This window comes from Ursus americanus, chromosome 11 (assembly GCF_024610735.1).
Source record: "Ursus americanus isolate L20-20 chromosome 11, mUrsAme1.1.p, whole genome shotgun sequence".
Lineage (NCBI taxonomy): Eukaryota > Metazoa > Chordata > Mammalia > Carnivora > Ursidae > Ursus > Ursus americanus.
Window position 1 is genome coordinate 17,397,883 of NC_142137.1, and position 24,909 is coordinate 17,422,791.

At 41.9% G+C, this 24,909-nt stretch overlaps 1 pseudogene; it reads left to right on the plus strand.

Annotated features, from left to right (window-relative positions):
- The first annotated feature begins 16,578 nt into the window (after positions 1–16,578).
- On the plus strand, positions 16,579–23,890 carry LOC123798586 (forkhead box protein H1-like; annotated as a pseudogene).
- Positions 23,891–24,909: the final 1,019 nt, after the last annotated feature.

The following is a 24,909-nucleotide window of genomic DNA, read 5'->3' on the forward strand; positions in this document are numbered from 1 at the left end:
CTGATGGGCTCATGATTTACCCTCACCAAGCCTATGAACAGAGAATTAAACTTCGCTAGTTGATCAGAAGGAAATGGAGCTTGACTCATCAATACATCTCGTGGTGCTTCTAGAAATAGGGCTAGGATGTACCGTTAATAATAAAATAGCAACAGTCCTAAATAGCTTGGCTTTCGTTTCAGAGGTAGAGCATGGCTCAACTTTGCTTTACACGTCTGGCCTGAACTAATGCTCTTAGACTCAGACTCTGCTATTTACTTAATTGTCCGATAGTCACTCTTGTCAAATGTAAACTTGAGGGCCTTTCGGCTCTCTTCGATTACAATAGGTGGCTTCTTCAGGAAGCCTATACCAGGCTTTGAGGACCTCTATCTCCACAACCCCCACCTGGGGGAGCTCCAGGGACAAGGAGCTGATTATACTTGACTATGTACTCCAGAGAAAGGTGTAAGTACAAGCAATGCTAGGCAGAGTAATACAAAACTAGTTTTCATCCATCTCCTTGACTTCTTGGTCTGCTTCTTAAGAATGTCTTGCCACCGGGGCGCCTGGGTGGCACAGCGGTTAAGCATCTGCCTTCGGTTCAGGGCGTGATCCCGGCGTTCTGGGATCGAGCCCCACATCAGGCTCTTCTGCTATGAGCCTGCTTCTTCCTCTCCCACTCCCCCTGCTTGTGTTCCCTCTCTCACTGGCTGTCTCTATCTCTGTCAAATAAATAAATAAAGTCTTAAAAAAAAAAAAGAATGTCTTGCCACCCCAAGTATTAATGTATTTATTTAATGAACATGTATGGTATTTAATATGCATAGGTACTATTGAAAGCATTTTACTAATAATAGATCATTCTCTCTTCATAATAACTTAGTGGGGCAGATACGGTTATGATCCCCATTTTACAGACAAGGAAACTAAGGCACAGAGATGCTAGGATGTGCCTGGCTATGCAGGAACTCAAACTTGGGCATCGGGCCCAAGAGCCTGGGGGCTTTGGGGTCTAGCCCTGCCCTTAGCTGAAGGATCCTGTCCTGGAGTATTTGGTAGAAATGTTCAAGAAGAACAACTGCATTGGTCTCCGCACATCCCGATCTTTCCTTTTGTAAACTAGACACTGCTTCCCCCTCAGTGTGTATGTAGCTCTAAATGTCTCCCCCAGAATGCCTGTTCCTTTCCTTTTCCCAATGTTCCCTTCACCTAAGATAAACGCAAATGGCCACCAGCACACAGGGCCTTCCAAATAAGTAAAACATTTGTAACTTCCACAGACCTTCCCACGGGGTGATTATTTAAACTGGTGTAATTCTCCAAAAGACACAGATACAATGTGCAACTTCCCACTCTTAATTCCAACGTCTAGTTGAAGCACTTGACCACCCTCCATGTCATGGAACTTTGATGACAAAAATGGAGACCATTATAATCCTTCAAATGTTTCTCGGTAGGCATATTCAAAGTGTCCTTCACCTGTTGGTCTGAAGTTTCTGGCTTGCCCTGCCAGAGCTGAGGGCTGAGTTAGTACCCTGAACAATCCTTTCAACCCCTTTATGTGGTAGACCTTCAACCCAAATAAACTCCAAGCGTATATCAACAGCTATGACAAGCCATTAACACTCCCTGTTACAATATGCCACTGGTATCCATATGCGGCACCTCGATTCTATTCCTGTGAGAGAGACCCAGGCCCATGTGTTGACAACATGCAAAGTGGCCCACTCAGGCATTCTGCTCCAAGGGTCGGCTCACCTTGTCACGCCTCCTGAGGTCTCCAGGGAGATACGCTCCAAATACCACCACCACCCCACCACAGGGTAAGTCTGATTTAACAATCAAAGAACTTCAGAAGCCTCTGAGGAGTTTTTAGAAGAGCTTTTTTATTTAGATACACCAATTCAGGCTAGGGGGGAAATAAGTGAATTCAATACCCAAAAGATGAGTTAAAATTGAAGTCTGGGTCAGTTGGCCATTTACAATACATCAGTAATAGCTGAGTGTGTCTGTAACACATGAGAGTTGCATGCATTTAGGGTGAGAAGTATTAACAAGCTCCTGGACAAATTTTGATGAAATTTACACTTCTATAACTGATCCAAACCCTTTATTTAAAAAAAAAATTAACCAATTTAGCTGTCAAACATAAAATATTCATTTTTTAATTCATATAAGTAATTATCTCCAGCACACAGCCTAGTTTAATTTTCTATGTGAATTTCATTATTTACATTTTCGTCCTCCCTAGTTGCAGGCAAGATTGTGACAGCTGTCCAGAGGCCCCAATTAAACACCTAAACTGGTCCCTATTATACCCACTAAAGCACTTAAAAATCACCACCTGAACAGCCTTCACTAAACAGCTACTGAACACATTCTGACGCTTCCCATCACCAGCCCTAAAAACCCACTCACACACACACGCAAGTTAAGAACCATCTATTCTAATAAGTAGGGAACAAAAGACAAGCAGATCAAAGTTATTTGGGGTCCCACTTCTTTATTAAAGAAAAAACCCACACATCTCTCTGATAAGCATGTTCTCTGGAGAGATGTTTCTCCTAGAACCGCAGTGTATCCATTCAGTGGGCGTGTGGGTGCTTCTGGTATGTGTGTCTCCTCTCAGACCACCCAGACTGCACTCAACAGCCAGGGCACATGGCCATGGGGCACATCTCTCGGGCCCTGAGACTCAGGGCCTCTTGGAACTCAGAGACATGCACAGCACGGATTCTGTTTTGGAGCTCACAGTGTCTTTCATGTTTAATTTCTTCATGACTGTGCCCTGACTGGCCGTGGCAGAGCCAGCTTTCACCTGCACCAGAATCATAAACTTCTACTTTATACAATTTTTAAAAATCAAATAAATGCAAATATTATGGCTATACTGAAAGACCATTCCACCCCAAAACAAAATAATCCTACCAAGATCATGAAGTCTCGCTGTGTTTTCCTTCCCAAGCTGATGCGATGAGACCAGATGAAGGACACTTGTTGCAGGCAAATCTCAAAAAAGCATCTAAAAGCCCGTGATCAGAAGAAGTCAAGCAAGGCACACCATTTGTTATCATCACAAAGGGGTCGTTCTTCAAAATCCCGTTGCTCTTTTTTGCAAAACAGAAGGAAAGTTATTCCCATCTGTCCAGATAAAACTGCGTCCATTTTCTCAAATGCAGATTTTGAATTGGGACCCCAGGCAGGCTTTGTGTGATGGGTTAGCTGGGTTTTTTATTTGCAGAAAGCTTTTAATACTCTAAGATCCTTGGTTTCGTGAGTCGATGCTAGTTGGTAGGAGTATTTTGCAGGCATGAGTCAGGGTTGCTCAATATTCTGAGGGGGTTGAGGCAAGATTGGTGAGGAGATACCGGTGGGTGAGGTGAGCAGAGCTGGTGAATAATTGTGTCTTTCCAGTGACTGATTAGATTCTAGTGGGTGATTGATCTGGATTATATTTGTTGGATGAGTTGTGATGAATGGATTATGCAAATTACATCTTGACAGTCCTCTAACTTTGGAGACCATTTCCAAATTTTGCTGAAAAGCTTTGCTTTATACAGTTTCCTCCTCCCTCTTTCTCTCTCTCTTTATCATTCCCTCTCTCTCTCCCATGCCCTTTAATTAAATGATATCCAAAAAGTACATGGATATTTATGAGCCCTTTCTTAAGACAATTTTGCATTTATTTCAAAAATTTTACATACAAGGAAAGATGTTGATTTATTTAAATTAGTGAAAGAAAATTCTGCAGAGTACCCACTTCAACTACAATTCCAATTACTTTTTTCCTTCTGTCATCACAATCATTTGAAAATTATAGAAGTCTCAGCACCAAAGTTTGCAAACTCAAGAAATAGAGTATTTTCAAGAACACATGCTTTAAAAATAGAAACAAACATTCCTTTAAGCCACCTCATTTTAAAGGTGATACAGATGGTCCAAATATATTATTTAGAATTATTATTTTATGATAGTAGCAAACACATATTGTGCCACAGTACTATCCCTGATAAATTGCTTTCCGATGATAAAAAATTGTTTTATACAAAGACATATATAGTATTGGTTCTACTGAACCTTCCAGTGGACACAAATTCTATCCTTCCCCATAGACCTGTACTATTACCTAATACAGCGACCACTAGTCATACCTGCCTCTTTAAATTTAACTTCAGTTAAATTAAAAATCCAGTGCCTCAGTCACACTAGCCACATTTCAAGTGCTCAAAAGCCACATGTGGCCGGTGGCTACCTTACTGGACAGTACAGATTACAGAACATTTCCATTACTGCAGAAAATTCTAGTGGACAACACTGCGTTAGTTTCAACCATGAGGTCTTTTATGTTAGAGACCATGGCTATTTTTCAATAGAGATAAAGCAATTTCATGAGACTAGAACATTTAGGACTAAAGCATTCGAAGTCCAATGTGTTCATTCCATTCTGCAGTTACATTTTGATTTCACAGTTACTTAACCATACTTCCTGTCTCCTCCTTAAGCTGGAAACTTCTTAAGAACAGGGACTATGTATCAAAAACCTTTATTCCTTTCCCTTGCCTCCCAGGTTAGTACTAAGTGCAAGACATTTTCTTTAAAAAAAAAAAAAATCTTGAATTGAATTAAAATGTAACCTAGCTTATCTGCTTACTTATTCTAATGCTATGCCCTGTGGGTGCTAAAAAATTCTTGCTAGTTGGCTAACCCGAAAGTCTCAATGTAGGTAGAATCCTCATGATCCTTCCAGACTGTTTCCCCAAATCTATAGCAGCAAGCCTTACAAGAGAGGCAGTGGTTGCTTAGTGGGGCAAAGGCGTGACCACAAGCTTTGTGGTAGTGCTTCTAGCAGGTAGAGTCCCTTTCACTCCTACCGGGAGCTGCGTCGCCAGGAAGAAGTTCAAAAACCCCAATCTCACGATTGAGAAAACAGAGCCCTTGTTTGTGGACCCCAGTGAGCTTACTCTTAACGGTGCAGTCTGGACCCAAGAAAGTTCTCAGCTTTATCTCAACTAATCATTTTTCTTCTTTTTTCTTTTTTTAAGATTTTATGTATTTATTTATTTGACAGAGAGAGAGACAGCCAGCGAGAGAGGGAACACAAGCAGGGGGAGTGGGAGAGGAAGAAGCAGGCTCCCAGCAGAGGAGCCTGATGTGGGGCTCGATCCCAGAATTCTGAGATCACACCCTGAGCCGAAGGCAGACACTTAACAACTGAGCCACCCAGGCGCCCCTCAACTAATCATTTTTCTAACCCTGGCAAGCATTCTAAAAATATTTGTTCATTCTACAAATGGGTATTAAAAAACCTCTTTTGTACAAAAAGCATCATGATTGACCGTGGAGACAAGACAGAACAGGGAAGGTCGGTAACGAATCAGTAGCACACCAACATATCATCAAAACCGGTGAAACGCTCCCGTGGAGCAGGACAGCGTGGTCTGATGAGGGATTACAGGAAGGAGGGGAAGGATCTCAGAATCCACGACCGTGAAAGACATGTACCTTGAGACCAGAAGGATGAGAAGAGTTTGCCATGCAAAGAACCAGGTGGAAGAAACAGCAAACGCCAAGGCATTGAGATGGCCAGAGTGTGTTTTGGTAAAGAATGGAGAGCCGGGGCACCTGGGTGGCTCAGTCGTTAAGCGTCTGCCTTCGGCTCAGGGCGTGATCCCGGCGTTCTGGGCTCGAGCCCCACATCAGGCTCCTCCGCTGGGAGCCTGCTTCTTCCTCTCCCACTCCCCCTGCTTGTGTTCCCTCTCTCGCTGGCTGTCTCTCTCTCTATCAAATAAATAAATAAAATCTTTTAAAAAAAAAGGAATTGAGAGCCAATCACTGCAGCTCAAGACATCATGGAGCTAAGTGGCAGGAGGTTAGGGGGCCGTGACCATCTCTGACCGTATCACGGCAGCTTGTGCGTGACCTTACCAGCCGTGACAATCAGTGGGGCTTTTATTTCAGGAGCTTTGAAAAGCCCCTGAAATGTTGAAGTATAGAGACTGAGTGAATGAATGGATGAGTGAATGAATGATTCCAACTACTTGATCCTCAGGGGCAAGAGTTTTTTAAATGGAAGGAGTCAGAAGTCGCTTTTAGACATTTGTTTTTCTTAAATAAGTACTGCATTCCTCTCTTGTCATCTCCTCTTTCCTGTGCATCATGAGGGCGATCTATTTGACTGACTGGAGCAGCCTCCAAGACAGCTGTAGAAAGAGAGCAACACGAACGGGAAGCCTTCCCTGACCCCTTCCGGCAGAATCAGGCCTTCCCCGCTCTGTGCTCCTGCACTGCTCAGCACAGTCCTCTAGGTAACCATTACTACTTTGAACTGTGAGTATTTTCACAGACTGTGAAGACGGTGAATGCACCTCCAAACAGCGCTTCCCGCACGTTGCCCAGCACACAGTGGGCCCTCAATAAATGCTTTCTGGGTGAGTAAAAAAATGAGAAGGAAAAGATGTAGGTCTTCTTAAGTAAATGCAGACTCAGAAGCAAGTTTCTATGCTAATTAGTACTAAAAGAAGATTAATTTACCGTCTCTGTAATCAGCTCCTCTGACCTGATTATGTATTGGAGTCCCGAGGTTCTCTACAAATATTACTATTTATGCAGCATGTAAATTAAGACAACTCTTAGAAAACTGAGAGGTTTGAATTCCCCTTCTGTAATACAGGTCTTCTCAATTAATTCAAAGTACCCTTTTGTAAATAATAGCCCGAGAAGCGCCAAGGCTTCCGTCAAGCAATTCCTACTCTGTGTCAATGCTAATACTGTCCTCTATTTACTCAGAGTGCGGTCTTTGATGCTCCTTTCCATGGGAAGTGGGCAAGACAAACAGTCTGATCCCTATTTCACCAATGAAAATATAAGCCCCCCAAAAAGAAGATCCATTTAAAGTTACACTGCTTGTATGTGGAGAAGCCAATGACACTAGAATCTGTTTCCCAAGACTTTCTTCTTTCTCTTACACCACAATCCCTGGATCGGTGGTTCTCGAATTGTGGCTTTTCGCAACTGGCAGCAGCAGCCATCTCTGGACCGTGTTATAAATGTAAATTCTCAGACCCCACCCCAAACCTATAGAATCAAACCCCGGGGGGAGCTGGGGAGGTAGTGGTTAGAAGGAAGGGGAGACAAGGAGGGCCAGCCGTGTTTTGACAAGCCTTCGAAGTAACGCTAGTACACACTTAAGTCTGAGAGGCACTACTTTAGGTAATCTGTTTTTTAAAAAGATGAATAATTTAAAAATTGATTTAAGCCATATGCAGTTTGTTTCATGTAGTACAAAATTGCTTAAATTGAAGTTAAAATCTTACCTGAAAATTTGTATATATTCATTACCAATTCATTATTCATTATTTTGTTACACTGTCACATAAATTCTGCGTGTGCAAGGATGTAAAATTTTTGCTTTACATAATAACATTAAGCATTTTGTTGCAACTTGCCAGTTACAGTTAAGCTTGAATGAAGTAACCGTGATAAATTAAAAATTGCACTTGTACTTCATCTGATCTCACTAACGTTAATATCAACTTTGGTGCACACAGCTTGACCATCAAACTTATAAAGGTAAAAGGATGTAGCAAAAGCTATATTGCAGAGTCCATTTCAGGAAAAGATGTTTATTGGTTCAATAGTGAAATAAATGGAGAAAGGTAATGCAATTTTCCATCAACGTGACTACTAAAACCTTTGCTGAGGAAATTCACTCAAAAAAGAAACTTGGCAGCTTTCCCCTGGAGGAGTCTGCCCAGTCTTCTGAGGGCGACTACGTCCCTGAATGATCCCCAAATGATAGCCTTCAAGCAACCGAGAGCTAATCAGAGGTCTATGAAAGGGTATCAAATAGATTCTTCTTGTAGAGAGAGAAGCAACATGTGCTACTAACATGTACGGCAGAATACGCCATTGAAATTGTGTAGGAAAAGGAGCGAATATTCTTCCAGTGAATTTCAGATATCAAATATTCTTAATTTATAGAAAAGGTGCTTAAAGGTGGTATGTTAATGATCCTGATTTTATATTTCCAAAGAGTAGGCTCTCCAGTGTGGTTGCACAGTAGCTGTTAGTGGTCTAGGTTAAAAAATCTTAGTCTTCATTTCGAACCTTAACTCCTTTTTTTTTAAAAAGTGATTCAAGGGGCACCTGGGTGGCACAGCGGTTAAGCGTCTGCCTTTGGCTCAGGGCGTGATCCTGGCGTTATGGGATCGAGCCCCACATCAGGCTCTTCTGCTATGAGCCTGCTTCTTCCTCTCCCACTCCCCCTGCTTGTGTTCCCTCTCTCGCTGGCTGTCTCTATCTCTGTTGAATAAATAAATAAAATCTTAAAAAAAAAAAAAAGAATTGATAAAAAAATACAAATAAATAAATAAATAAATAAATAAATAAATAAATAAATAGTGATTCAAGTAAGTTAGTCCAAGAGGGAAAGAGACCAGCATGCAACCCAGACACAACTCACACTATTTTGGAACTGATAATCCAAACGAAATATTATGGGCTTTTCACATTAGGCTACTAAATGGCCTCCTTTTAATCCCCTGTCTCTTCTTCTCCTCTCCCCTTAAATATAAGGGATTGCAAGAAGCTGTTAATACTCCTTGATTAACTTTGGAGATTCTCCAGTCTCCAAATCATTTTCATGGTGGCACACTGCATTCTGGGACAGGTTATCAATTCTGTGTCCTAATAACAGTCTTGTCCTTTTCCATTCTCAACATTTACTCCCTTTCTAAGGGGAATTGATCCCAACCATAAGGTGGAAAACTACTTGGGGAAAGTGTCTAAAGGGTCTGAGTGTAGATAAGCACAAAATTTAGGCTACAGATATGAGATTACCTGAAGCCTCAGTTATTAACACAATAGCTAGGATGAAGTTAGCCATCAATTAAAGCTTGAATGGGTAAAACTATTAATAGTTATGTCTTTTATGATGACATACGTCAGTGTGCCAGGGCCATTTCTACACAGTTGACCGATGTTATCTCATTTAACCTTTACAAAAACTCATCCTAGATAGTGACAGTTATTTTACAGTTGGGAATCATTTCCATCATTCCAATTTTACATTCTTGTTTTCAGCCGAACTGGGAAAGAAGTCCTGCAATGACAACCATAACCAGACTTTTTGGGAGAAAGTTCAAACCCAAATCTTCCGGACAGTCTGTGCCCCGTTTACAACACACAATGACTGAATGAGAGCACGGACACTCAAGGGCTCCTTTACCCATAACAGAATGATTTGGAGGAGCTCTTCATTAACAAAATGTCTCTTACTGGGTCCTGGTAAAGGCTATGTTATTGCCAGCTCCGAAGTCTCTCCTCTGGGTCAAAACCTGGCATTCTAGATGCTGCCGTGCAGGCTGTTTCCCTGCGATGAGACCAGAAGACTCAAGGTCTGTCTTGGATTGAAAGCAATAATCAGTAAATTTCCAGAGCCAGAAGGAGCTAGGAAAGGCATGTAGAAGGATTTCTGAGGAAGATGGTTGGCAATTGACGCTGAAAAAAGCAGTGGTCATCATGAGAGCAGAGGATTCCCGAAGGAAAGGAGAATCTGGGAGGGCAGGCTTCAAACTCCAGCCTTCACTTACTCTGACATTGTGCTCCAATTCAGCAAAACTGCTAATATTTATTTGCAAGATTAACCACAAGAATTCTCACGATATCTAACGGTGGTGCTGAACAACTTTCCTGGTAATCAGCAAGGTTGGAGTGTAAAAGGCAATAATGCATCAGGAGAATTACGCAAGAGAAGAGAATGAATTCTCCTTTAACATTTTTTGTCCGGGTATTTCCTATTTTCCAAATAAGAATCAAATAAAGCCTAATCTAAGATAATTTTAATCAGGGTAACACTGTATTCATTTTGCTGACATCAGCAGGATAAAAGTTCCCAGAGAAGAAAAATGTTCATCCTAAACACACTGTGGATTTTTTTCAAGTCACAAAATTATTAAATCTCCCTTTGGAATACTATTGTCTTTTAGAAAAAAAAAATCTTTTATGGTACTGAAACAACATGAGTTCAAGAAAAGAGAGTGCCACAATTAATCCATTCCTTTAACAAATGTTTATTGAACACTTTTTATGTGATAGGCACTGAGGGAAATAAAAAGATGAATAAGAACATCTACTCCAACAGTCTGTTTGAGGACACACACACATAAAAATTGCAAAACAATTCAACAGGGGCTGTAATGAAGGTTTTTATGAGGCCCCACCGGAACATAGAGAAAGGAGTCATGCATTTAGCCTGTCTCAAAGAAAATTTCACCAGAGAAAGGACGTTTAAGTTGCTTCTTGAATGGAACAACCCCACATGCAAATTTCCAAAGGCAAGACAATATGTAGCCTGTTTGGGAAACAGTGAAATTCCATATGCACACGGAAGAAGGGGTTTTTTAACTCGTCAAAGCACTTAACGTGTATTAACTCATTTAATCCTCCAAACACCTTCCAAAATAACCTAAATTTTACAGATGAGAAAATTGCGATTTAGATAAGTTGAATGTTATGTCCAAGGTTTTCATTTAGGCAAAACTAACATATAAACCCAGATAGCTAGATTCCAACATGGTTTTTTTATTATTAATAATATATAATGGACATATTACATTGTGTAAATTTAAGGAAAATGTGCTGATTTCATACATTTATGTATTACAGTGTGATTACCACCATAGTATTAGCTGACACCTCTATCATATCACGTCATTATCATTTCTTTTTTCGTGGTGGGGAAAATTAAGATCTAGTCTCTTAGCAACTTTGAAGTTCTTAAGGCAAAATTGTTAGCATGTAAATGTATAAAGTAAATATTAACAGAACTAAGGGGAGGCACAGAGAGCAATACAATAATAGTAGGGGACTCTAGCACTCACTTACCTCATTGGTTAGATCATCCAGACAAAAAATCAACAAGGAAATATTGGCCTTCAATGACGCATTAGACCAGATGGACTTAATAGATACAGAACATTCTACCCAGAAGGAGCAGAATGCACATTTTTCTCAAGCTCACATGTAACATTCTTCTGGGACCAATCACATATTAGACCACAAAATAAGTCTTAATAAATTTAAGAGGATTGAAATCATCCCAAGCAGCTTTTGCAACCATAATGGTATAAAACTAGACATCAATCATAAGAAAACTGGAAAAAACACAATTACGGGGAGATTAAACAACATGCTACTGAACGACAAGCCGGTCAATGAAGAAATCAAGTGGCAATTAAAAAAAAACTTTGAGACAAATGAAAATGGAAATACAATAGTCCAAAATCTTTGGGAGGCAGCAAAAGCAGTTTTAAGAGGGAAGTTCATAGTTATACAGTCCTTCCTCAAGAAACAAGAAAAATTTTAAAGTAAACAATTCAACTTCACAACCAAAAGAACTAGGAAAAGAAGAACAAGTGAAACCCAAAGTTAGCAGAAAGAAGACAATAACAAAGATCAGAGCAAAAATGAACAGAAAAGAGACTAAAAATACAATAGAAAAGATCAATGAAACTAAGAGCTGGTTCTTCAAAAGAATAAACAAAATTGACAAACCTGCTAGACTCACCAAGAAGAAAAAAAAAGAGAGAGAGAGAGAAGGCTCAAATAAATAAAATTAGGAATGAAGGAAGTTACAACTGATACTACAAAAATACAAAGGATCATTAGAGACTACTGTGAACAATTATACACCAACAAACCAGACAACATAGAAGCAATGGATAAGTTCCTAGAAATATACAATCTTCTAAGACTGAATCATGAAAAAATAGAAAATCTGATTAGACTGATGACTAGTAAAAAGACTGATCAGTAATCAAAAACTTACCCTAATAAACAATAGTCTAGGACCAGACAGCTTCACTGGGCAATTCTACCAAACATTCAAAGATGTAATAGCTATCCTTCTCAAACTCCTTCAAAAAACTGAAGAGGAGAGAACGCTTCCAAATTCATTTTTACAAGGTCAGCATTTACCCTAATACCAAAACCAGACAAGGACAAGAAAGAAAGAAAGAAAGAAAGAAAGAAAGAAAGAAAGAAAGAAAGAAAGAAAGAAAGAAAGAAAGAAAGATAGAAGGGAGGGAGGGAGGGAGAGAGAGGAAGGAAGGAAGAAGGAAGGGAGGAAGGGAGGAAGGAAGGAAATCACAGGCCAATATCCCTAATGAACATAAAGCAAAAGGCCTCAACACAATGCTAAGAAACTAATTATTCAACAATATGTTAAAAGGACCATACAACATGATCAAATGGGATTTATGCCAGGGATACAAGGATTGTTCAATATTTGCAAATATATTGTTGTGACAAAATGAAGTTAAAAATTATATGATCATCCCATCGTAATGGATGCATAAAAATCATTGGACAAAATGCAACATCCATTCATGATGTTGAACACTCAACAAGTGAATATAGAGAAGCAGAATCAATACAATGAAGGCCATGTATGACAAGCTCACAGCTAACATCGTAGTAACGGAACAGAAGATCGGCAACAAAACATGGATGCCCCCTCTTGCCACTTTTGTTCAGCATAGTATTGGAAGTCTTAGCTTGAATGTCAGTTAGTCAAGAAAAAGAAATAAAAGGCATCCAAATAGGAAAGGAAAAAAGGGAACTGTCACTATTTGCAGATGCCATGATACTACATATAGAAAACCCTAAGGACGCCACCAAAAAACCATTAGCACTTACAAATGAATTCAGTACAACTGCAGGATACAAAATCAATATACACAGATCCTTTGTGTTTCCAAACACTAATAACAAACCATCAGAAAGAGAAATTAAGAAAACAACCTCACTCATGATTGCATCAAAAAGAATAAAATATCTTGGAATAAATTTAACCAAGGAAGTGAAAGACCAACATGCTGAAAATTCTAAGACATTAATGAAAGAAACTGAAGAAGACACCAGTAAATGGAAAGACATTCTGTTCTCATGAATTGAAAAAACTAATATTGTTAAAATGTACATATTACCCAAAGCAATCTTCAGATTCAATCCCTATCAATCCCTATCAAAACACCAATGGCATTTTTCACAGAACTAGAACAATTCTAAAATTTGTATGGAACCACAAAAGACTCTGAATAGCCAAAGTAATCTTAAGGAAGAACAGAGCTGAAGATATCACACTCCCTGATCTCAAACTATAGTACAAAGTTTTAGTAACCAGAACAGTATGGTATTGCATTAAACCCAGACACTTAGATCAATGGAAGAGAATAAGGAGCTCAGAAATAAACCTATCAGTTCATTTATGACAAAGGAGCCAAGAATACACATTGGGAAAGGACACTCACTTCAATAAATGGTGCTGGAAAAACCAATGGCCACATGGGAAAGAATGAATCTAGACCACTATCTTATACCATACACAAAAATTAACTCAAAATGGGTTAAAGACTTGAATGTAGGACACGAAACTATAAAATGCCTATAAGAAAACATGGGCAGTAAATTTCTTGATATCAGTGTTGGTGTTGAATTTTTAGATCTGATTCCAAAATCAAAGGCAACAAAAGAAAAAAAAATGTGAGACAACATCAAACTGAAAAGCTTCTACACAGAAAACAAAGCCATCAACAAAATGAAAGGGCAACCTATGGAATGGGATAAAATACTTGCAAATCAGATATCCAATAAAGGGTTAATATCCAAAGCATGTAAAGAACTCAACAGCAAAAAAACAAACAACCCAATTTTAAAAAAAATGGTCAGAAGGCCTAAATAGACATTTTTCCAAAGACATACAGATAGCCAACAAACACATGAAAAGGTGTTCAGCATCATTAATTATCAGGGAAATACAAATCAAAACCACAGTGAGGTATCAGCCACAGCTGTCAAGAAAACTGGAGGCAAGTAGACGTGTTGAGATTTTGTTGCAAAACCGCAGGCAAGAGATGGTGAGGACTTTAGTCATTATGATAGGTCTGCACAGGAAGAAATAGAACAAAAAGATATTTGGTGGCAGCACTAACAGGGTTTGGTGACCCTGGGAACACAGGTGGAGAGTGAGATGGAGATCAGAGTGCGGGACGACGTAGGTTCCAGCCTGAGCCACAGAGGAGATGGTGGGTCCCTTGGTCAAGCATTAACCAAGATGGAAATGTGAGAAGAGGAAGTTTAACATGGTAGTAAGTTCACTTTGGCACATTTTGAGTTTGAGTTACTCCTAGAAAAACAGCTCAGGTGTTGAGAAGAGGTAAAGTATGAAGATATAAATTTGCTTGTCATTGTCATGGGCACAGTTGAAGCCAAGGAAGTGAGTAAACCGAGCAGTGATGCTAAATTTCATGCAGAGGGAGAAGAGATTACCTAGGATGTAACCCTTGGCTGTAAGAGCTGACGTGAGGAAGAGAAGTCCACAAAGAAGGGAAGAAGAGAAAGAAAAAGGGGAATGAATGAGAAAAATTTAGAATCTGACCATCTTAAATTTCCAAAATGTAATCTCATTCTTGGTGGAGATGTGGATTAAAATTTCCTCATATTTTGTTTTCCCTTACATTAATTTGATTATTTTTTACAGCTGAATAGTAACTACATTATTTGCAAATAGTCAACAAGGACATCTTTTAAGTAACAAATTCTCCACCAAAGTCAATAATTTCTTAAACTTACAAACTTCAGGAAAAACCCAAGAGCATAAAAAAAAACCTCTCAAAAAACGCTTTAATGTAGAAAAAGTTTTGACATTTTCCACCCTTGTTTTTCTATTAGAGCAAGTTCAGATCATTTAACAAATCGGTAAATATTTTTTAGTGAAAATTGCACCAGCTAAGCAGACATTAACACAACAATTCTCAGACACAACCTGTCTCCACAAATCAAAAGAGAGATGAATATTTGCATTACTGATAAATCACTGATAATCATTAAAAGTCGTATTTTTCTAATAAAAAAAGACTTTTTTTTTTTTTTACAAATACTTTTTCAAAAACATGGGCCTGAATCTATGTGTATGAGAAATTTTGCAAACTGTCACACTGTATCAAGATAAGCAGGACTTGGGACACCTGGGTGGCTCAGTAGGCTGAGCATCCGGCTCTTGCTCTCAGCTCAGGTCTTGATTTCAGGGTCGTGAGTTCAAGACTCACATTGGGTTCCATGCTGGGCATGGAGCCTACTTAAAAAAAAAAAAAAGTAGGACTTATATTTAGTATCCAAGCATTTTTCTTCTGGACAAGAGTACCTGAGTCCAGAAACAACCAGAGAAGGTGACATCTCTGAGTCTCACAGCCAGCACCAGCTAATTTGATCCCAAATGCATAACAGTGGTTTAAAAAGCCAGAACCATGAACCATGAACGACAGCTCTTTTGGCTATCTTACTTCTGTCTTTGGTTGTTTGTTCTTCCACTAGTTAGATTTCAATGAAAATCAAAATTATAGGCAATACGAATATTATAAGAGAGATTATTTTGCATTTGTTTGAATAGGATTATACGATTTAAGAAGCATACATTATCCATATGCGGGTACAAATGTCCCTCACATTATGTATTCAATATATTCCTTCAAAGTGTTTTGTAAATAAATTATGCTAAATGAGCTAATATTTTAAGTGCCTGCTATTTAAAGGAATACTATGTTTCTATAAAGTATAGCATTGTCTAATAAAATAATCATTTCTTAGGTTTGCTTATGGATGTAGATGTTAATCCCTTCGTAGGTGAATCAATCCTCAGTTTATACTTTCAGCTAACTTAAATTTTCAAACATTTGCCTTAAAGTAGAGCACGAGTGCAGCCACACTGCCGATACCATCAAATCAAACCAGTAAATAGTTTTTGCAGCCACAGCAGGATGTAATGACTCCAGTAACATGATCTGATTAAGGACCACAGGCTGCCGTGTGGAGAACGGCGAGTGGGGAATCAAAGGAAAGCCCAGTTAGGAGGCCCTTACACTGGCCTGGAGAAGAGGATCACGGCCTGAACTGGGAAGTGAAGAAAATCGGATAGATTAGAAGTACTTTTTGCAGTCAACTGGACATGTTAATGGATTGGGTGTTGGAAAGCAAAGCATCAAGTGGAGAATAACCACGAATAGAAGTCTGCTTCCTGAGATGGAAAAACAGGATCCGAGCAGATCTGGGGCAAATGTTTTTTACTGGCCATAAGTTTGAGATGCTTACCAGATATCCAAGTGGATGTTGAATCTGTCCCATAGTAAGCACTGGTGACAATGTGCACCTTGGAGTGTTGCACAGAGTACAAATAATGTATTGCAATCCCCTAGCAGACTGACTAACCCACAGTGGGTGCTTAATAGCAATAGCTACTTTTACTGTTATTGGAAATGCACAGAAAGCAGGTAATGTAATTGGAACTAGAGGTTGAGAAAGTCAGTTATTGATTTAAATTTTGGAATCATCCGCACAGCTTAAGTGCAAGGCAACAGACCTCTCTGAGCACCTGCCATGACCCAGGTGTTGTGCACGTATGAGGAATAGATACAGAAGAATGACTAAGAGAGAGTTCCTCCCTTCGTGCAGCTCAGCACAAACTGGAGAATGGAACGCTCCAAGTGCAGAGATTAGAGAAGAAAAAGAAGAGGCTTCAATTTCGTGAGTCCTTTGTCGAACATGCAAGAAGGAAGTAGAGCCAATGGCGAAGCTGAGAAGGGCAAAGCAGGAGAGAACCAGGGTGACGTGACCTGGAGCAGCGCAAGCTCCTTGCCACACAGCCGGGGTGTCTTCCGACGACGGAGAGTTGATGCACAGCATTACCTAGAAAGACATTGCAAAAGGTGAATCACAGCTAAGAAAATGTCAGAGGACCACAGGTGACTTTTGTTATTTGTACATCCAGTGAAAAAGCCAGAAGCTAGATTGCCCAAGACTAATGAGAAAGCAGTTAGGAAGCAGCGTCCTCCGGGGTGGAGGGGGCATCATAGCAGAAGATTGACAGGGTGAAAAGGAAAGAAGGAAAACGAGCACTGCTCACATAGCCGAACCTAGGATTTAAGACTGCAGGCCACCGAGGACACAGACGAAAGATCTGCACCTCGCTCTCCAAAGAGATAAGGTAAAAATTGAACAGAATTCTGGCCCCAGAGCAACTAGAAGAACTAGCAGCTGTTATCTACCGTCTTCTCCAGTGCTTCGTTGTATTTGCACGGGCGGTACCGTATTTACATGTACAGATAGGTGGGGGGAGGGACCGAGAGGGGAGGAAGAGGGAAACATACGTGTACGTATAGACATACATACCCACACTGATGCTTTTCACCGTATGAGAAAATGGGACCAGTGTGGCATAAATTCATAGTCATAGTTTCAAAAAGAATACCATATTTTCTGTTCTCATACTTGAGTTTTTCTTTCCTAATAACATATTGTAATGTTTTATTGTGAATTCAAGAGAGCCACAGAATGCCGGCTCTCTATCCTGGTTTTAGTATTCACTGATACATGTCTCTGGACAAATGACTAGGCCTTTCTAAGCTTCTATTTTCCTGCTTATAAAAGATGTTTGGAAATCTCCTTCTCCTTGGAAAAATGGTGTGACTGCCTCTGCCTCAGGTCACTCTGTGTAGATGAAGGACCATTTCAAGCCTCTAAAAATTAAGGAAAGCTCTAATTTGAGAATTCAGTCAGCCTGATAATGCCAGGTTGTAGAGATGGATATAAACGCAGACATGGCCAGCACGGTAGCCAAATTCACTGCTGGTGATGCTGGGTGAGATCACTGTAAGAACAGACAGGAAAAAAAAAGATGAAATTCCAGGTTGATATTTACATTATTCAAATGGGGAATGTGTTCGACTAATTGAGTCACTGTTTCAATTTAACATGCACAACTGGTTCATAAAGGTGTGTAAAGAAATGGCCATTTTCAGCTAAAGATACAGCTCTAGATACAGATGGATAGGTGATGGGAAGACAGGTAGATAAGATTCCTATGATTTTTTAATGGCCGCATTCAGTAGGCTGACAAATGAGTCCCTTGGGTGTTTACTGCGCCAGGTGTTGCTCTGAATACAGTCCGTGTGTTAATTCCGTGCTCTCAACAACCACATCAGGGGAAGCGCTGTTAATCCCTATCTTACAGATAAGAAGCTGGATGTAGAGAGTTACGTAACTTATCCAAGATGATACAGCAAGTAATGGGCAGCCTCAGAATTTGAACCCAGGCAGTTTGGTTCCTGGTCATTTACTTTCCCATCACCCTACACTCTCTGCTACAAGTAATGATTTACCCCTTAGTATATTCTAGGCATTGTCCTAAGCACTGGGAGCACAACAGCGAACAGGGCAGAGAGAGCCCTTGCCCTCATGGATTTCATGAAATAGTGGGAGATGGGGACGAATAAGCAATTCAAATACGGTATTCTGAGTATTAGCCTAGAGGGGCTGTCGTGTGTGCGAGTCAGATATTGTTGGAGGGAGAGGGAATCTCAGAGAAGAATTCCTTGAAGCAGTAAACAAAAACTGGAAAGATGAGTAGGACGTCACCTGGAGAAATAAAGCTGGAGGTGGGAGGGTAGAGAGGAGGGTAAAAGAGAGAGTTCCCAAAGGGAAGAGAGGGCATATGGCGTATTTGCAGAACTGAAAAGCACCTGAGGCGGCCTCAGGCCCCCAGCCCTCTGTCCCCACAGCGCTCCACAGCCTTGCGCCCTGCTCCCCGCCCCCCCCCCCAGCTGGCCCCTGCGCATGTTGCTTGCTTCCCCTGCATGGGGCGCTGCAGCAAACCACGCCTGGGGCCTCCTGGTCGGGGTCAGTGTTGTCCTCCCAGCCTCCAGAGAGGAGGAACGAGATAATCTGTGGCCTGCAAAGACCCCCACACCCCCTTGGCCATGATTGCCTTGGTGACCCAGGCCGCACCCTCCCACAGGCTACAACTGGCCCAGATCATCCGTAGGGTCCAGGTCCCGGTCCCCATCTTCAAGGACGACCACGAGCGCTGGAGGGATTCCATCTGCTACAACCTCTCCTCCAACCTTGCTTCCGATGCTGCCACAAGGTGCCTAAAAAGCCTGTGAAGTCCCAGGCCAAGGGCAACTTGTGAGCAGTCGGTGGCCGTGAGCCTGATCCTGGGCTACGTGACTTGGCTGCAGAACACAGCCCCGTGCCAGTGCTGGCATTGCAGGGGCATGCGGGGAGCTGTCGCCAAGGACCTGGGCCCCTGCGTGCTGCACGGCTGGCCCTCCTGGTGGCCCGGTCCATAGCCACCGCCCAGTGAGGGCCTCAGCATCGTGTCCGCTAGGCAACCTTAGGATGGGGGCACCACGGAGTGGCCCAGGTGGGGCAGGTGCTTGGCGCGTAGGGAGGAGGTAGTGCCCGCTCCAGCCCTACCCTCTGAGGGGACTTTGTGGCCCCTCTGTCCCTCCCTGGGGCCAGGAGAGCAAAGAGGGAGACTACCCAGGGGGGAACCAGCAGGCCCTCACCCTTCACCCCTCTCACCTGAACACAGAGCCTGGCCCCTCTGCTTACCGCAGGATACCCCAGACCCTGGGGGATGTCCAGTGGGAGTTGCGGGGCCTCCCCTCGGGGGCAGCTATCCACCCCCTACTGCCACCTACACTCCCAATGCGGTGACGCCCTTGCTCCGCTACCGCCCACATCCTGTCCCCAGTGCCCACCTTCAACAAGCTCAGCCCACTGGGGGGAGACTCCTGAAACCCATGACCCCCCAGGGCTGCTCAGGGATCTAGATGCCCTCTTCCAGGGGGTGCCACCCGGTAAGAGCACCCGTGATGTGTGGGTCAGCCACTCCTCAGATCCAGCTCCCTCCACCCCAGGCTGGCCTGTGAGGCTCCCGGGGCAGAAGCCACTTTCCCCGTGTACCCCTTCCTGCCACTATTGGCTTGTGGGGGAACCAAGGCCAAGAGGACCAAGAGGTGTCTGTGCCTTGGAACTCCAGGCACCAGCAGTGCTGAGAACACACGATGCTTACTGGACTACCCCACAAAGGGTTGTGGCCCGCTAGGCACCGCCCTGGCTCTGATGGTCAGTAGTGCCTCTTCTACCCCCAGAGGCCGATGGGAAAGGTAGGGCTTTGCTTGGAGTAGCCCCTTCCTGACCCGACCTTCTCTGGCCCTTCCTGTCCGTCTATCGTGCCTTCCATCCGTCCATCACCACGTGTCACTTCCCCTCCCTGGCTCCAAGCTGGGGGAGGGAGAACCTATCCTCCCTCATCTGCCTGGGAATGAGGTAGCACCTTCCGGGGAAAGGAAACCACGACCCTACTTGGTTTTGGTAGCGGTAGTGGAGAGGATAACAGTAAAGGAACAGACAACATTAAAAAAAAAAAAAATCACTTCTGGAGTTAGAGGAAAGAGAGCAAGAGGCAGGAGGGAAAATCAGAACATGGATAGGAACCAGACCACACAGGGCCACACCATCTTGAAAACTTTGGATTCTGCCTTTAACCAGGGAGCCATTAGATGGTATTAGAAGTGAAGTTTCTTGATCCTATTCAAAATGTGTAAAGAACGTTATAGCCGCTGTGTGGAGCCTGGCTAGCAGGAAGACAAGAGAGAGGGCAGCAAGACCAGGTAGCTAGTGCAGCCACGTGGGTGAAAAGTAATAGCAGCCTCGTCTAAGGGCATGGCAGTGAGCAAAATGAGAATAGGACAAACTTCGGAGGTATTTAGGGAAGAGCTGGGGGAGGGGGAGGAGGGGAGAGTGGGAAAAGAGTGTCAAGGTTGAGGACTAAATTTCTGGTTTGTCGAGTGGTCTTCTTCTAATAGGGCACGGCAGCCTGGTGTAGGACTGGAGGAGGCCAAGAGCTAGGTTGAACCAGGGCTAGGTTCTGCCGCTGTGTAGAGCAATGGGGCCAGGGGATAAAGGCTGTAAGCAAGAGAAAGAAAAGAGAGAGAAGCTAGAATGTAAGGGCTTCAAGGTTTTTACCTGGCTGCAAAAGAAATGCAGTGAGTGATAAACGAAAAAATGTTGGAATATGTATGGTCAGAAAATGGGATGTTGAAATGTCAGAGTTGAAGCAAAAAATCTAAAGTAATGCCAAGGAGTGACAAGACTATGGAGACACCAGAGGACTAAATAGTGAATAGTGATGAAGGGAGAATGGAGAGAAGTATCAAAGAGAAGTGGGGTGCCACCTTACAGTCAAAGGGGGGGTTGGATCAGAGAGGAGACACAGAGGTGAATGGGGAAGAGAGTACTGGAAACAAACAATGGATGCATCTACCCCCCTCCCCTCCCCTGCTCTCCCATTCTCTCCAGTAGAAATCATTTACCTCCCACAGTGAGAACAGGAATGGGAGGCCTGGTGAGTTTGACTACTCCCAATAATGGCACAAAGGGCGACAGTGGCCTGGTCTCAAAGGACCCAGCAGCTGTAGCCTGTTGTCATGAAACCTAAGTGACCCTTATCCAGGCTGTAGGCCTGTCAAACGCTGGGGTGTCTGCAGAGTGCACACATGACGAGGGGCGGGGCCTGACGTTTCCTCCGACACTCGCATAAATCACTAAGGTCTTTAGGTCTTTATCCAATTATTTATTCAAAAATTATTTACTGGGTGCCAGCTGTGTGCCAGGCATACAGTACTAAGCAGGACAGATGTCCCACCCAGCAAGGAGCTCGGGCCTCGTCGCCAAGGATTTTTTAAAAACACAGTTCCAGCCCGAAGGGTGAAGAATCATGCCTGTGCTAGCCTGAAAAGGACACCACACTGGCAAAGTAACTGGGGAATTAATAAATAAAACTAATGTGTGAGGACTTTTTAAAGAAGTAAACAAATTATTCTAGTTCTCACTGTTCTTTTCTTGCACTAATATCTTGAAAGAAAGAATGTAAATTGGACAGCATAAATACGTAAAATAGTTGGCATGTAGGGGAGAACTTTTTTGCTTTTCTAAAGATTTGAGATTTTTTTTTAGTGAGGTGTATTAGTTTCAGGTGTACAGCATAATGATCTGATATTTGCACACAATGTGATTGATTAGCACAATACGTCTAGATACCATCTGAGATGGCTGAGTGGCTAAAGAAGATGTAATATATATAAATTGTAAGATATTACTATATTTCAAATAATGTAATATAGTTATTGTAATTTATAATAAATTAAATTTATTATATATATATGCACATATATATATATGTATATACAGAATGGAATACTACTCAGCCATAAAAAAAACAGAATCTTGCCATTTTTGCCAATATGGATGAAACTTTAGTGTATTATATTAAGTGAAAGAAGTCAGACAGAGAAAGACAAAGGCCGTATGATTTCACTTACGTGTGCAATCTAAAAAACAAAACAAATGAACAAACAAAAGAAAACAAAACAAAACTCATAGAGACAGAACAGAATGGTGGTTGTCAAGACATAGTTTTGAATCATAAAAAGCAATTAAGCATCTGAGAAAAACCGTAATGCTTTATATGTAACCTAAATAAGTCATGACTTTAAGTAAATAAGTAATCATGTATATGATATAAAAATCCCTAAAAATTTAGATGTGAGATTGTGTTTAACTCCTTCCTCCCCCCAACAAGTTGAGGTGTCCAACCTGCAATATTCACAAAAGAAACTATTTACTCCTTTCTTCTATATTTTCCAAAAAATACAATGCAATTTGTTTGCTAGGAGAACCATTCAAATTTCTCTTCGCCATTGACAATAGGTTTTGTTTTAATAAATTCGTAAATGTACAACTCATTAAAATCTTCAGTCTCGGCAAAGCCAATAGAACATCAAGATAATTTTGATGCCAAATAGATCACAAAAGAAAATAATGTTCTGTTTTGTGGTGGTTTTTTTAAGTTACACCAGCACAGTTCTAGCGCTGGACTTAGAGCTATCATCCGATTTCTCAAACCCAATTTGAAGATACTGTTTGAGATCAGGCGAACATCTTTTTAGCAGCCTGAGAGGGGTCTACAAATCCCTGAATAAAATACGTAGTGTCTGCGTTCTTCATGGAGATAATGGTGAGGACGAATCTGATATACGTATATGACAGACGTGTATCAGACATCTCTAACAGAACACAAATTTTTTTAACGGGTTGCAACAATTCAATGACCTATCCATTAGCCTGGCCAAAATATTAAATCTCTAGGTAGTTTAAAGTGAACTTGAACTTGATCGGTTCTTAGTTCTGCTTCAAAACCCCACGTTCATGTGCATGCAATTTCCCCAGCAGCGGAAATGTGGATGGTGTGGGTCAGTGAGCATTCCTTTCCAGGGTGCTTCTCAGATGAAGCCCCACGATTAACACAGTGCCCTTAATGATGGGCGGGGGACTACGCATTCCAAGATTGGCCTGGATTCTTGCCAGAAGGGAGAGAAAGGGGTCTTTGTATGTGGACATCTGAAGGGCGGGCATAAACATGTTAGTTGATACTTAACACCCAAAACCAGTGCCAAAACCGTTAGCTCCCCTCAATAGCCGACTCCGGTTTCAACTGTCCGCGACAATGGGGCAGCCACCTCGATATAAAAACTTGCTCTTTAAACATCCTCCGAGGAATTCCCAAAATAGCAGCTGTTAGAAGAAAACAGACCCTAATTCACTGACAAACGCGGACCTTTTAATGTTTTTCTGGAGACAAGTTTCCCAATTGTTTTGTTCCTACGTGACCATCTATGCAGGTTTCATAATTACCTCGTCGGTGACGCGGCGCGGTTCCTGCAGGCTGGCGGAGCGGCCCGGCATTCACATTCAGATGAAATCGTCAGTTCCCGCGACAAGAGGTTCAGCTAATTCACGTGGTGAATTTTTTATACGTTTTCCCCCTGGTTTTCCTTCCCTGCTGTCCTCGCCCCCTTTCTTCTTCAGTGCAGTAGGAGAGGCTGGCGTGCCTGCAGGGCAGTGCGGCGAAGCCCCCCCAGACCTGCCCGCCCGCTCCCTCCGAGGCCCCTCTGGGACCTGCTCTGCCGTCCCCTCCACAAGGCGGGAGGTCATCGCACACCTGCAGTAACTTCCGTCGGCGCCGTTTCGTTCTGGCAGACAGTCATCTGTGTGACGTGCATTCCACACGGAAAGTAAGCAACCCGCTATCTCTAGAGAGCCCTGGGCCAGTCAGGTTTCTGGGGGGTGCGGCAGCCCCAGAAACTTTGGCTTAGAGTGGCCATGTGGAGCCAGATAAGAGAACACAGCCACACGCTTGCAATGCAAAGGGCTTTGATTTCCTTCCCCCCATAATAACTCATGCAAAATAGTAACTCTACATTGAGGTCATTGGGTGACTTTATATATATATATAATATATATAATATATATTATATATATTATATATATATGTGACATATAATAATAATATATATATATAATATATATAGGACAATCCTATATAGGGCAGATGGCTCGTACCTTTTCAAAAGAACTAGGGGCGACTCTGAAATGTCGGTTTTCAGCAAGCACCTCAACAGACAAGTGTGGTCACTGCAGGACATCAGCCCTGTGGATGTTTATCTAGGAGGGCAACGTCCCTGGAAACCATTTAGTGAGGACAACTACAAAGCACATTAAACGTGGAGCTATTTAATTCATTCATCAAATTATATCTCTTTAAGGATCTATATAACAGGGGCACCTGGGTGGCTCAGTGGATTAAGCGTCTGCTGTCGGCTCAGGTCATGATCCCAGGGTCCTGGGATGAAGCCCTGCGTCGGGCTCCCTGCTCAGCAGTGAGTCTGCTTTTCCCTCTCCCTCTGTGAGCTTTCTTGCTCTCACTGTCTCTCGAATTAAAAATTTTTTTAAAAAGAATACATCTAATAGTCTTTAATTATATAAATGATTACATATAGCATGGTTGTTACTAATGTGTAAAAATGTATTACTTTTAACTCTCTTTCATTATTTTTTAATCATCAGTCTCCTATATTTAAGAGGGTGATAATGTTTAGAAATTTTATTTAATAGACTCCTATGTATTTGGAGTAGGATTATAGTGACACAGCGAGGGGTGACGCCCTTTTGGTATAACTAGAAATTCTA